General features: G+C 42.7%; 1 protein-coding gene across 1 annotated transcript in view; it reads right to left on the bottom strand.

Moving 5' to 3' along the window:
- greb1 (growth regulating estrogen receptor binding 1) overlaps positions 1 to 12,105 on the bottom strand; it is a 375,097-nt gene that overhangs the window by 120,443 nt on the left and 242,549 nt on the right. The window lies entirely within an intron of this gene.

Here is a 12,105-nt window from a genome sequence, read left to right as displayed (position 1 = left end):
GACAATGGCTACCCTGTTCAGATCATTTCTCGCTGTATATCGCGCAAACCTATGAACGGGCCTGAGGCCATCATTGTTGACCCTGACAAGACTATCCTGTAAGGGTAATGTATACAAGGATTTGAGCAACAGGTGAAGCTAGCTGTTTCATGTTGTTACTATGCGGTAGCAACACGTGTGGTGTTCGCCACTAACAGGATGCTGCCGTCAAGCCAAAAAGACGTTCTGCCTATCACACAAATCAGTAATGTAATATATGAATTTCAATGCCAGTGGTATGCTAAGTATAGAGGCCGTACATCCCAAAGACTGGCGGATCGTATCAAGTCCCTTCTGCTATTCGCAACGGGCGAAGTACAGGCCATACCCAACCAGCCCATGCTTGCAAAACTCAAAACACGTTGTGCAACATTAGATGTGATTTCGCGACTGGACAACATTTGCTAAATAATCCTCAATGTGCTAAGAATTATGCTGACAACCAATTTAAGATTGTCAGTTGGGCTCGCAGTGTGGCGCATTTGCACATACTGGAAGCTACATATATTAATACACAGGGCTCTGTTCTTTGCAGATAAAAAGAACACATACAAACATTGTGCCTGTTCCAGCTAAACAAAATAAGTGACAGCCATTCGCTGAGTCATTCCTCAGGGCAATGCCTTGACTAACAGTCAAGCTGCCTGGTTTAAATTTCAAACAAAGCTTGGCAGTTAACGGTCAGTCACTGTTAACTGGTGCATTCTCCATGGCAACGCCTCTACCAATCAGAGTCCACCTGCCAACCAATCAGCACTCTCTTCTCATACAGTATAAATTTGTTACTTCCCTTTTTGGTATTCTTGCGATTGTCCTGATGAGTGCAAGATGAAATGCTTCGACAAAGTATCTCTATTTTCATGATATTTTTGTAGGCCTGAGGCTTGCAGCCACTACTTTTTGTACTTTTGTGTTTGTGCATTTTACTTTTGCCTTTGCTTTTGATTTTAAAAAAAACTATATTAAACCTGCACTGAGTTTTTAAAGGTTACTTTGTAGACATTGATTTAAAACTAAGTGTGATTGTGCTCTGATTAAGTAAAGTAGTTAATCAATTATGTAAACAATGGCAATCAGTTGTAATATTAACTGTGAACTTGTTTTTCCCAAGAACTCCTTCCTTTTGTTTTCATGCCAGTCAAAGCAGGCCATGCACAGCTGTTTTTTGTCTAAACTACTGTTCTTTTCTTGAAAATAACTGTTGTTTTTCATCGTTTAAACAGAAGTCAGATCTTAGCATATTCGATGACCCTTGAACTACAAGCCAGGACAATGGATTACCTTGCACATGGGGTGGTCCATGAGGGTGTGAAGTCAGGAGATGGAGTTTAATTGATGGATAGTATAATCTAATTGATGGCAGGTGAGAGACACCATCAAAGGATGTGCAAACAGCCTGAGCGGTCTTGTAGTGTCTGAGAGAAGAATTCGATAAGGCCTCATGGTTGTCAGACTCTTGTTTTGAGAAAGTCTGATGGGGGCCTCGGAAAGCTGGAATGGAGCCAGAAATTGGACTTAAAGGGACACAGCATCCAATATTCGGGGCTGCAGCCTGTAGTGGACTAGTCAACCACTGAAGACTACGGAGGAAGGGACATCGACAGAGTGACTAACCGGAGACTCCACCCCTGTGCACGGTTCTCCGGAGACTTGGTGATGCATGTACCAAGGGGGAATAGTTCCATTTTAGGGAGGTGTCTTGAACAGGCCAATCTGGAGTTATAGCAGTTGTGCTATAGGAACTATACCATTTTAGAGAGTAGTTGTGAACAGTTGGGAAGGCCCAGCTCCATTTTACTGGCGGCGGCGGGACCTCGGAGCGGCCCCCCCACTACCCACCACTCGGCGGCAGTACCCCGATTTAATTATTAAAAGCCCTACTTATTTTGCCTCATTATGCATCCCGCTGCCTCACAGTGCACAGTTCCACATTTTTCTGTGAATGGGGGTCGCTCACGTGACGTCCAGTTCACGAAGACGAAAAGCCGGTGGTGCAGCAGAAGTAGGACTTATCGGAGACCGTGCTAGACGGGTCCCAGCTCTGCATGCGTGTGTACAGAGGTGGGAGGGGGTTGGCACAACTCTGCAGGCATGAAGGGAGGTGGGAGGGGGGGATGGCATTACCAGGGGCACAACTCTGCAGGCATGAAGGGAGGTGGGAGGGGGGGATGGCATTACCAAGGGCACAACTCTGCAGGCATGAAGGGAAGTACTGCGTACCCTCCCTCCGTAAAGGGTGGCCGCTCTGCGCCATTGTTTGTGTGAGTGAAGAAGCAATGGCACTCCAGTCACACTGTGTGTGGGGAGAGTGCCAGAAATGGTAGGCGCATAAAGTTTATCTGGCTGGTGGGCCAATCGATGCAGCTGTTATAATCTGAATGTGGTCATGCTGTGCCACTCTATGTGGAAGCTAAGACGGCAATACCATGCCACGCCACATAGCTGACGCATGAAAGCACCTGATGTACCAGTCAACATTAATGCCTGCCCTTTTAGGAACCTTCAGAGAAGTGAAGGCACCAAGTTGAATTGCAACCTGGAGATGGGGATGGTTCATCATATATTCACTGATCCGCTTGTTGTGAGGATCCATATGCGCCACAAGCAAAACCAGCAGGCAGGTGCAGCACACGTAGAAGCCCCTGGTCGTGAGCAGCAGCAGCAGCACCCAAGGCGAACCCGCCACTATAGCTCGCCGTGCATTTACAGGTCCTGTTTAACATACCTGCAGATGTCTGAGTGCCAGTGTCAGAGGCAACTGCAGATGTCAAGAGAGGCAGTGACACGTCTCTGCGCCCTGCTCGACAATTACCTGCAGCCCATGGGCTTTGGTGGACATCCTATGCCTGTAGCTCTCATAGTGACAGTGGCTCCTAACTTTTAACCCGTTGCATCATTTCAGGAGCCCATTTTTGTGGGGTCACTCAGTGAGCAGTGCTCTGCTGCACCAGGGAGGTCACCGATGCCCTGACCGGAGGGCTGGTGACTATATCCGCTTCATGACGGAGCCAGGCAGAGGGCCATCCGTTTCATCTCCAATGCGGGATTCCCACAGGTGCATGGGGTCATAGACTGTACCCATGTGGCCATCAAGGCTCGCATGCAGGGCGAGCAGCGAGCAAGAGATGCATGGCAATGCCTTATTGATCAAAGCTTCTCCACACCATAAGAACAACCATGTGTTCTGCAAGCCACACAGCACCCTCATTCATCTGTTGTGCAGTAGTCCACAATACACCAATTGAGGATAAGCTCGTGTTCTCCACAAGTTTAATATAACTTCCTTGCTTTTGTACTATATGCCCCTATTAATGGGGACTGGATAGCTCAGATGCTTAGTGTGTGGTTCAGAACAATGTCAACAGTGTGGGTTCAATTCTAGTTCCGGTCTGAGGATGGTAATGGGAAACCACTTCATATTCCCTCTTCCCTAGTCATGTTCCTCTCTCCTGGGAGGAAATAAAGAGCAGAAGACCTGCCCTTGGGCAGACCTCCATCATGGCATGGTCTCTATTAATAAAGCCCAGGATGCTAATGTCTTAATCGCTAATGTCCTTTAGGGAAGGAAATCTGCTGTTCTTACCTGGTCTGGCCTACATGTGACTCCAGACCCCAGCCATGTAGTTGACTCTTAACTGCCCTCTGAAATGGCTGAGCAAGGCACTCAATTGTCAAGGGCAATTAAGGATGATCAACAAAAGCTGGCCTTGTAAGTGACGCCAACATCCCATGAAAGAATTCAAAAAATGCTTTATTAACCACTCTCTCAACCTGTCCTGCCACCTTCAATGATTTATCTACATGCACACCCGGATCCCTCTGCTCCTGCACCCCCTTTAGAATTGTACCCTTTATCTTATATTGTCTCTCTGCATTCTTCCTACCAAAATTAATCACTTCATACTTCTCTGCAATAAATTTCATCTTCCACTTGTCTGCCCATTTCACCAACCTGTCTACATCTTTTTGAAGTTCTACACTAGCCTCCTCACAGTTCACAATACTTCCAACTTTCTTATCATCTGCAAATTTTGAAATTGTGCCCTGTACACCAAGGTCTAGGTCAATAATATATATTAGGAAGAGAAGGGTCCGAACACCGACCCCTGAGGAATTCCACTACAAACCTTCCTCCAGTCCGAAAAACATCCATTAACCAATACTCTCTCTTTCCTGTCACTCAGCCAATTTCATATCCATGTTGCTACTGTCCCTTTTATTCCATGAGCCAAAACTTTGCTCACAAGTTTGTCATGCGGCACTTTATCAAATGCCTTTTGGAAGTCCGTGTACAACACATCAACAGCATTACCCTCAACAACCCTCTTGGTTACCTCAACAAAAAAAACTCCAGCAAGTTTGTCACACATGACTTTCCCTTAACATGCTGGCTTTCCTTAATTAACCTGCATTTGTCCAAGTGACTACTAAGTTTTTCCTGAATTATCGTTCCTGGAAGCTTCCCTACCACTGAGGTTAAACAGATTGGCCTGTAGTTTCTGGGCTTATCTTTACACCCTCTTTTGAACAAGGGTGTAACATTTGCAATTCTCCAGCCCTCTGGCACGAACCCTCTGCAATTTCCACTCTCACTTCCCTCAATATCCTTGGATGCATCTCATCCAGTCCTGGTGCCTTATCAACTTTAAATATAGACAGCCTATCTAATAGCTTCTCCTTAACAACTTTAAACCCTTCAAGTGTCTGAATTATCTCTTCTTTCACCATGACCTGCACATCATGATTTTTTTTTTAGATTTAGAGATACAGCACTGAAACAGGCCCTTCGGCCCACCGAGTCTGTGCCGACCATTAACCACCCATTTATACTAATCCTACACTAATCCTATATTCCTAACACATCCTCACCTGTCCCTATATTCCCCTACCACCTACCTATACTAGTGACAATTTATAATGGCCAATTCACCTATCAACCTGCAAGTCTTTTGGCTGTGGGAGGAAACCGGAGCACCCGGAGGAAACCCATGCAGACACAGGGAGAACTTGCAAACTCCACACAGGCAGTACCCAGAATTGAACCCGGGTCGCTGGAGCTGAGAGGCTGCGGTGCTAACCACTGCGCCACTGTGCCGCCCACATCTTCTTCTTCCTTAATAAAGACAGATGCAAAGCATTCATTTAATAGCTCAACCATGTCCCCACCTCCATGCATAAATCCCCTTGTTGGTCCCTAATTAGCCCCACTCCTCCTTTTAACACCCTTTTACTATTTATATACCTATAGAAAACTTTTGGATTCCCTTTTATATTAGCTGCCAGTCTCTTTTCATACTCTCTCTTTGCTTCTCTTATTTACTTATTCACTTCCTCTCTGAACCTTCTATATTCAGCCTAGTTCTTGGTTGTATTATCCACCTGACATCTGTCATAAGCACAATTTTTTTTCTGCATCATTATCTCTTTTGTTGTCCAGGGAGCTCTGGACCTTTCCCCCTACCTTTCTCCTTTGTGGGAATATACTTTGATTGTACCCGAACTATCTCTTCTTTAAAGGCAGCCTAATTTTCAGTTACTGTTTTTCCTGCCAACCTTTGATTCCAATTTATCTGGGTCAGATCCATTTTTACCCCATTGAAGTTGGCTTTTCCCCAGTTAAATATTCTTACTCTGGATTATTCCTTGTCCTTTTCCATAGCCAGCCTAAACCTCATGATACAATGATCACCGTCCCCTAAATGCTCCCTTACTGACACTTGATCCATTTGGCCCACCTTATTTGCAAGAACCAGTTTTAGCAGTGCCTCCTTTCCCATTGGACTGGAAACATACTGCTGTAGAAAATTTTCCTGAACACACTCTAGGAACTCTTGCCCCTCTCTGCCCTTTACATTACTACTACTACCCAGTTTATATTCGGATAATTAAATGCCCCCATTATAACTACTCTATAATTCTTGCACCCCTCTATAATCTTCTTGCAAATTTGTTCTTCTACATCTTTCCCATGAGTTGGCAGCCAATAGACTACACCAAGCAATGTAATTGCACTTTTTTTGTTCCTCAGCTCTAGCCAAATAGATTTTGCCCGTAACCCCTCTGGGACATCTTCTCTCTCCAGCACTGCAATGTTCTCCTTAATTAATACTGCCACCCCTCCCCACTTTCCTATCTTTCTTGAACACCTTGTATCCAGGAACATTTAATACCCAGTCCTGCCCTTCTTTGAGCCAGGTCTCTGTTATCGCCACAAGATCACATTTCCACATGGTAATCTGCGCCTGTAACTCACCAATCTTATTTACCACACTCCGCACATTCATTTACATTCAAAGTAACCCTAATTCAGGCTTTATAACTTTCTCCCTTAATCTGAACCCAGAGTCAAATATTGTTTCTGCTATTCTCAGCCTATCTGTTGAGGAAACATATTGTTAAACGAGCTCCGTACTATTCCACAGAGTCCTGATACTTTGGATTTGAAATTCAAGTTGATCTCAACTGTGGCTCTATCAACAAGTGGCTTCATAGAGTCAGGCCTGGGTACTGATCAGGAAACACAAGCAACTTTAAAATTCAGTATTGGCTGACTGTGCAGCAATACAGCTAAATTTTAAAGCCAGCGATGCCTTCCAATTGGCATTCTAAACACAGTAGACTCTCGCCATTCAGAGTTCCTGTTGAAATGAGTTGCTGAGCTTCAGAATGTGGCATCTCCATAGGACTGCTGCACCATTAAAGCTATATTCATGCAGGCCCCCACCTGCCAAGACTGAGACACACATTATTTCACCACATGAACATTAAATCTTAAAATTGTGGCTGGGAAGAGAGCCTTTCACAAGGAATCGCCAAGCCCCTGACTGGAAAGACATTTGCATGCTAGAAGACTGTGTTGGAACAAGGGACCCAGTCCTTGCTTCCCCAAGTCAGACCAGTTTAGTCACATGACTAACTGTTGGAGTTTTTTGAATTTGAACTTGCTGAAAGAAACTCAATAAGCTGTTTGCTCCTGGCCTGAAACCATCTCTCTGCTGTCTGCTCCCATCTCTTTCTCACGGAACTGAAAACTCATTGAAGACACATGAACCCCAAGAGAGAAAAGTCTCCTACAGTGAACAAGGTTCAAGAAGAATACTGAGCCCCAACAAAAAGACTACCTACAATCAAGGACTCTACAGTGAGCTCGAAGCACAGTAAAAACCCCTCTCCAAAAATTACTTTATTTTTCTTCTGCTCTTTTCTGTCTCCATTTGCATGTGTGTATTGTGTATGCATGCTAGCGTGGGGTGCGGCGTGTATCCGTGGGTGTTAACTGAATTAGAAATTAAGTTTAAGGTTTAATAAATTTCACTTTTCTTCTTTAAACGTAAGAAAACCTGGTGTGCTCATTTCTTTGCCTTATAATTGGAAAGCGGTGAACAAGGATTCACCAAGGGGGAGCTGAAAACAGTGTGTTTAAAAATTAAACCCTGTTACAATAAGACCAGGTGAAGATCGTAAAAGACCCCTAGACACCTTTGTCACCTGGTCCTAACACTATATTTTCACATGCCAGGTAGGAGGCTAGTGTGTGATGAGTAAGAAGGGAGCAGGGAAGAGTGTAGTCTGTAATTGTTTGGCTGTGTTCAGTAACAATACTTAAAAAAGGATTTATAATGTTTATATGCAAGCATTTCCATTGTTGTAAAGATGCTGGTGGCTAAACATGAAAAGCAGCATATGAACATATGAGAGCATAGCCACATTTTAAAAAAATATTTACCAAGCAATTGAAATGTATGTTTTGATAAACTGGTATTAGAGTGCAATCTTGATCAAAAATGGATTTACACACACACACACACACACACACACACACACACACACACACACACACACACACACACACACACACACACACACACACACACACACACACACACGTACATGATTTCCAATATTTGCATTTCAGGAATTCTGCAAACTACGGAGACATAAAATTATATGCTGTTAAATTATAGCTGAGCAAGGGATGAACTGCACCACCATCAAGTTCCTGTTGATGCCAGTGCCAAGAACAGAAAAATGTTAGTATACTGTTCTACCACCAGCATGAGCGTAACAGTGCTGCAATTTCTTGAAAACATCACATCTGAAACTCAGGAACACTATTTTCAATACACAAATCAAGCATCCACCCTGATGGTATCAACCTCACACTCAATTCTGCTGATAGTTCAAAACTCTTAATCATGTCCTCCAAGCTTATTAAACAAGTTAAACAAAAATACAATAATTAAGTATATCTGATTTTCTGATCTGTTCCAATATTTTCACATCATTCATCTATTTCAGGATAATTAATAATGGTGTTTTTATTTTTTTAAGCTAGTATTATATACTGAATAATAATCAGAATGTTTGGAATTGGATGAATAATTTGGGCGGCAGTGTGACTGGGCAGCACAGTGATTAGCACGGCAGCCTCACAGCTCCAGCGACCCAGGTTCCGTTCTGGGTACTGCCTGTGTGGAGTTTGCAAGTTCTCCCTGTGACTGAGTGGGTTTTCGCCGGGTGCACCGGTTTCTTCCCACAGCCAAAGACTTGCAGGTTGATAGGTAAATTGGCCATTGTAAATTGCCCCTAGTGTAGGTCGGTGGTAGGAGAATTGAGGGAAGGTGGGGATGTGGTATGGAATATGGGATTAATGTAGGATTAGTATAAATGGGTGGTTGATGGTCAGCACAGACTCGGTGGGCCAAAGGGCCTGTTTCAGTGCTGTATCTCTCTATGGCTCTAATATTATTCCATTACAAACTACTGCAGCTACAGATTCTATTTCTGATTTCCGTTATATCATTATCAAAACATACCGCAGAAATCTTTTAAAAAGGTGGCAAGGACAGATTCAAAAGTTGAAAACTTTTTATAAAAAGTAATTCTACAAAATTCCATGGAAGTAAAACTCTTCAGTACCTTTTGAGTTATTGCGTGTGCTAATTTGCTTTGAAACATAATTTTTATTGCATTAGTATATGCATTGTCAAATGCCAGTTTGGTTCATTTGGTATCATTTTTACCTCCAAGCTAGAAAGTTGACAATACAAATCCCATTGCAAAATCTGAGTTCATGAACTTGGCTGACATTCCAGTACTGAGGAAGTGCTACATTGATATCCTTCAGAAATGGTGTAAGGACATAGATAGTAACTACAGTGATGGGTATAGTTTTAGAAACAGTAAACAGGGGAAAAATTAACAGGCACTTGGAGAGATCTGAGTTAATTAATCATAGATTTGTAAATGGCAGAGCGTGTTTGACGAATTGAATTTTTTGAGTAAGTAACAGAGAAGGTTGATGAAGGGAATGCAGTGGACATTGTCGATTTAGATTTTAATATTTTAAGAAAGCTTTTGACAAAGTATCACATAAAAGGCTGGTTAACAGACTTGGGGCTCATGGTCGGTGTCAGCTTGGATAAAAAAAATTGGCTTAAGGACAGAATACAGCGAGTTGTGGTAAATGGTTATTTTTCAGACTAGAGGATGGTAGATAATGGTGTTCCCCAAGAGTATGGAGGAGTGGCAAAACAAGGAGTGATGATACCAATCGATACCAAGTGGCAGATGGAATTTAATATAGACAAGTGTGACGTGATGCATTTTGGCAGAAGGGATAGGGAGAGGCAATGTAGACTTAATGGCACAGTACTAAAGAGTGTACAGAGACAGAGGGACCTGGGGGTTCATGTGCATAGATCCTTGAAGGTGGCAGGCCATATTGAGCGTAGTTGGCAACACATACGGGATCTTAGGCTTCATAAATAGAGGTATTGAGTACAGAAGCAGGGAAGTTATGCTGAGACTTTATAAAGCTCTGGTTAGGCCAAAACTGGAGTATTGCATCCAGTTCAGGTCACCACACTTCAGGAAGTATGTGAAGGTCACTGAGATGGTGCAAAGGAGATTTACCAGAATGGTTCCAGGGTATTTAGCTATAACGTTAGGTTGGAGAACCAGGACTTGTTCTCCTTGTAGCAAAGGAGGTTGAGGGGAGTTTTGATCCAGGTGTACAAAGTTATGACAGGTTTAGATAAGGTAGGCAAAGAAAAGCTGTTCCCATTAGCTGATGGTACAAGGACTAAGGGACACAGATTTAAATTTTTGGACAAGAGGTGCAGGGGGGATGTGAGGAAGAACTTTTTTTATGCAGCAAGTGGTAATGACCTGGAACCCACTGCCTACGAGGGTGGTGGAAGCGGAGATGATCAATAATTTCAAAAGGAAACTGGATAGCCACTTGAGAGAAATAAACTTACAGGGCAACAGGGATAGAGCAGGAGAATGGGACTGACTGGATTGGTCTACAGGGAGCTGGCATGGACTTGATGGACAGAATGGGCTCCTTTTGTGCTATAATGATTTTATGAGATTAGACATTAAATTAAGGCCATGTCTGCTAATTCCTGTGGCTCAAGAAGAGGGAAGAATCCCATGGCTTCGTCTGAAAAAAGCAGAAGGAAGAAGTTGTCAGCCTTAATTCAGTGGTAGCATTCTCACTTGAGTCAGAAGGTCATGGGTTGAGGCTCCACATCAGAGACTCAGAGACTTAAGCACATAATCTAGGATGACATTTCAGTGCATTGCAGAAAGAGTGCTGCATTGCAGCCTTTTGAATGAGGTGCTAAACTGAGGTCCCACCTTTCCTCTCAGGCAGCCGAACAAAAAACACATGGCACTATTCGACGATCAGGGGAGTAACTCTGGTGTCTTGGTCAACAGTTATCCCTCAAACAACATCACAAAAAAAAAATCTATTCATTTAACTAATTGCTATTTGTGGGACCTTGCAAAAAATGGCTAACATGTTTCCCTACATCACAACAGCAGCTATACTTACAAAATACTTAATTGGTTGTGAAGCTGTTCCGTATTTCCCAAGGCCAGGAAAGGTGCTATGTAAATGCAAGTTTTTTCTTTCTCCCTCTGAGTATCCTGGCCAACATTCCTCACTGCACCAACACCCACCAAACAAATTAACTGGTCATTCACCTCAATTCTGTTTGAGAAATTTTCCATTTTACAAATCCATTGCTACTTTTACCTACATAACGACAGTTACTATGATTAAATATATGTGAAGCATTCCAAGATCTTTCTACAAGACACAGTAAGATATTGTACAGGTTTTCCTTTTGATATTAATAGAGCAGCTGTTAATTTACCCAGTTTAAAGTTGCTCCTAGATTAGGCTGGTATAATGCTCATTAACACTGGCTCTTAACTAACAGTATTCTTGCTTATTAAGGGCTTGTTTCTCCCTAAATTCCAGGGCTCAACTTTTTTTTTTGAAGTGCATGTATGACACCTGTTCAGAAATTACATTCCAGTAGGGCAAGGAAAGGGAAGGAGTGTAAATTGAACTGAAATATGAGAATGGAGAAGCAGAGATAAATACAGAGTGGCAAGAAATGAAAAACACAAGCTATCCTAATGAAAAAGTGTTCCACATGTCACAGACACCCTATTTAGGTGCCTAAGGCCTATGTCACAATTGGTGCCAAGGCCATTAGTTCTTTTGCAATATAGCACATCTGTCATAAGGTGGCGGACCTGAAAAGTAGATAAAAATTATGGTATGCTACTTACCATTTTGAATTATTATGTATACATGGAATTACATGATTGAATACGTCTTCCGAAACAATACAGGACTGCAAATTGAGGACGCAAGAAGGATATCTGAGCAGCATATATATTTACAGATTCTGATGTACCAAAAGGATAGATTACAGACATTGTTGTTGCAATTTCAGGAATATATTTGTCACTTTTTCATTCCTTAAGTGCTGAAATGGTTTATAAACGTCATGATTACATACCAAAGCATAAAAAAACTCTCAATACGACAGGCATTACTTAATTCAATTCCCTCTGTATAAAATGCAAAATTAAGAAAAACAGAAAACAGGCTTGACAATTACCACCACAGAGTCTCATAGCAAAGCCCATACAAAACTCAAACAGCAGTGCTAAGTTTCCAAGCCTCAACTCAAGTAAACAGGATAGGAGGTTGGTGACAACAGTGGATGTCGGGCGGGTGGGGGAGGGCAGTGGTGGTGG

This window comes from Heterodontus francisci, chromosome 3 (genome assembly GCF_036365525.1).
Source record: "Heterodontus francisci isolate sHetFra1 chromosome 3, sHetFra1.hap1, whole genome shotgun sequence".
Lineage (NCBI taxonomy): Eukaryota > Metazoa > Chordata > Chondrichthyes > Heterodontiformes > Heterodontidae > Heterodontus > Heterodontus francisci.
Note: the sequence above shows the minus strand (reverse complement) of the source record. Positions and strands in the feature narration are given on the sequence as shown.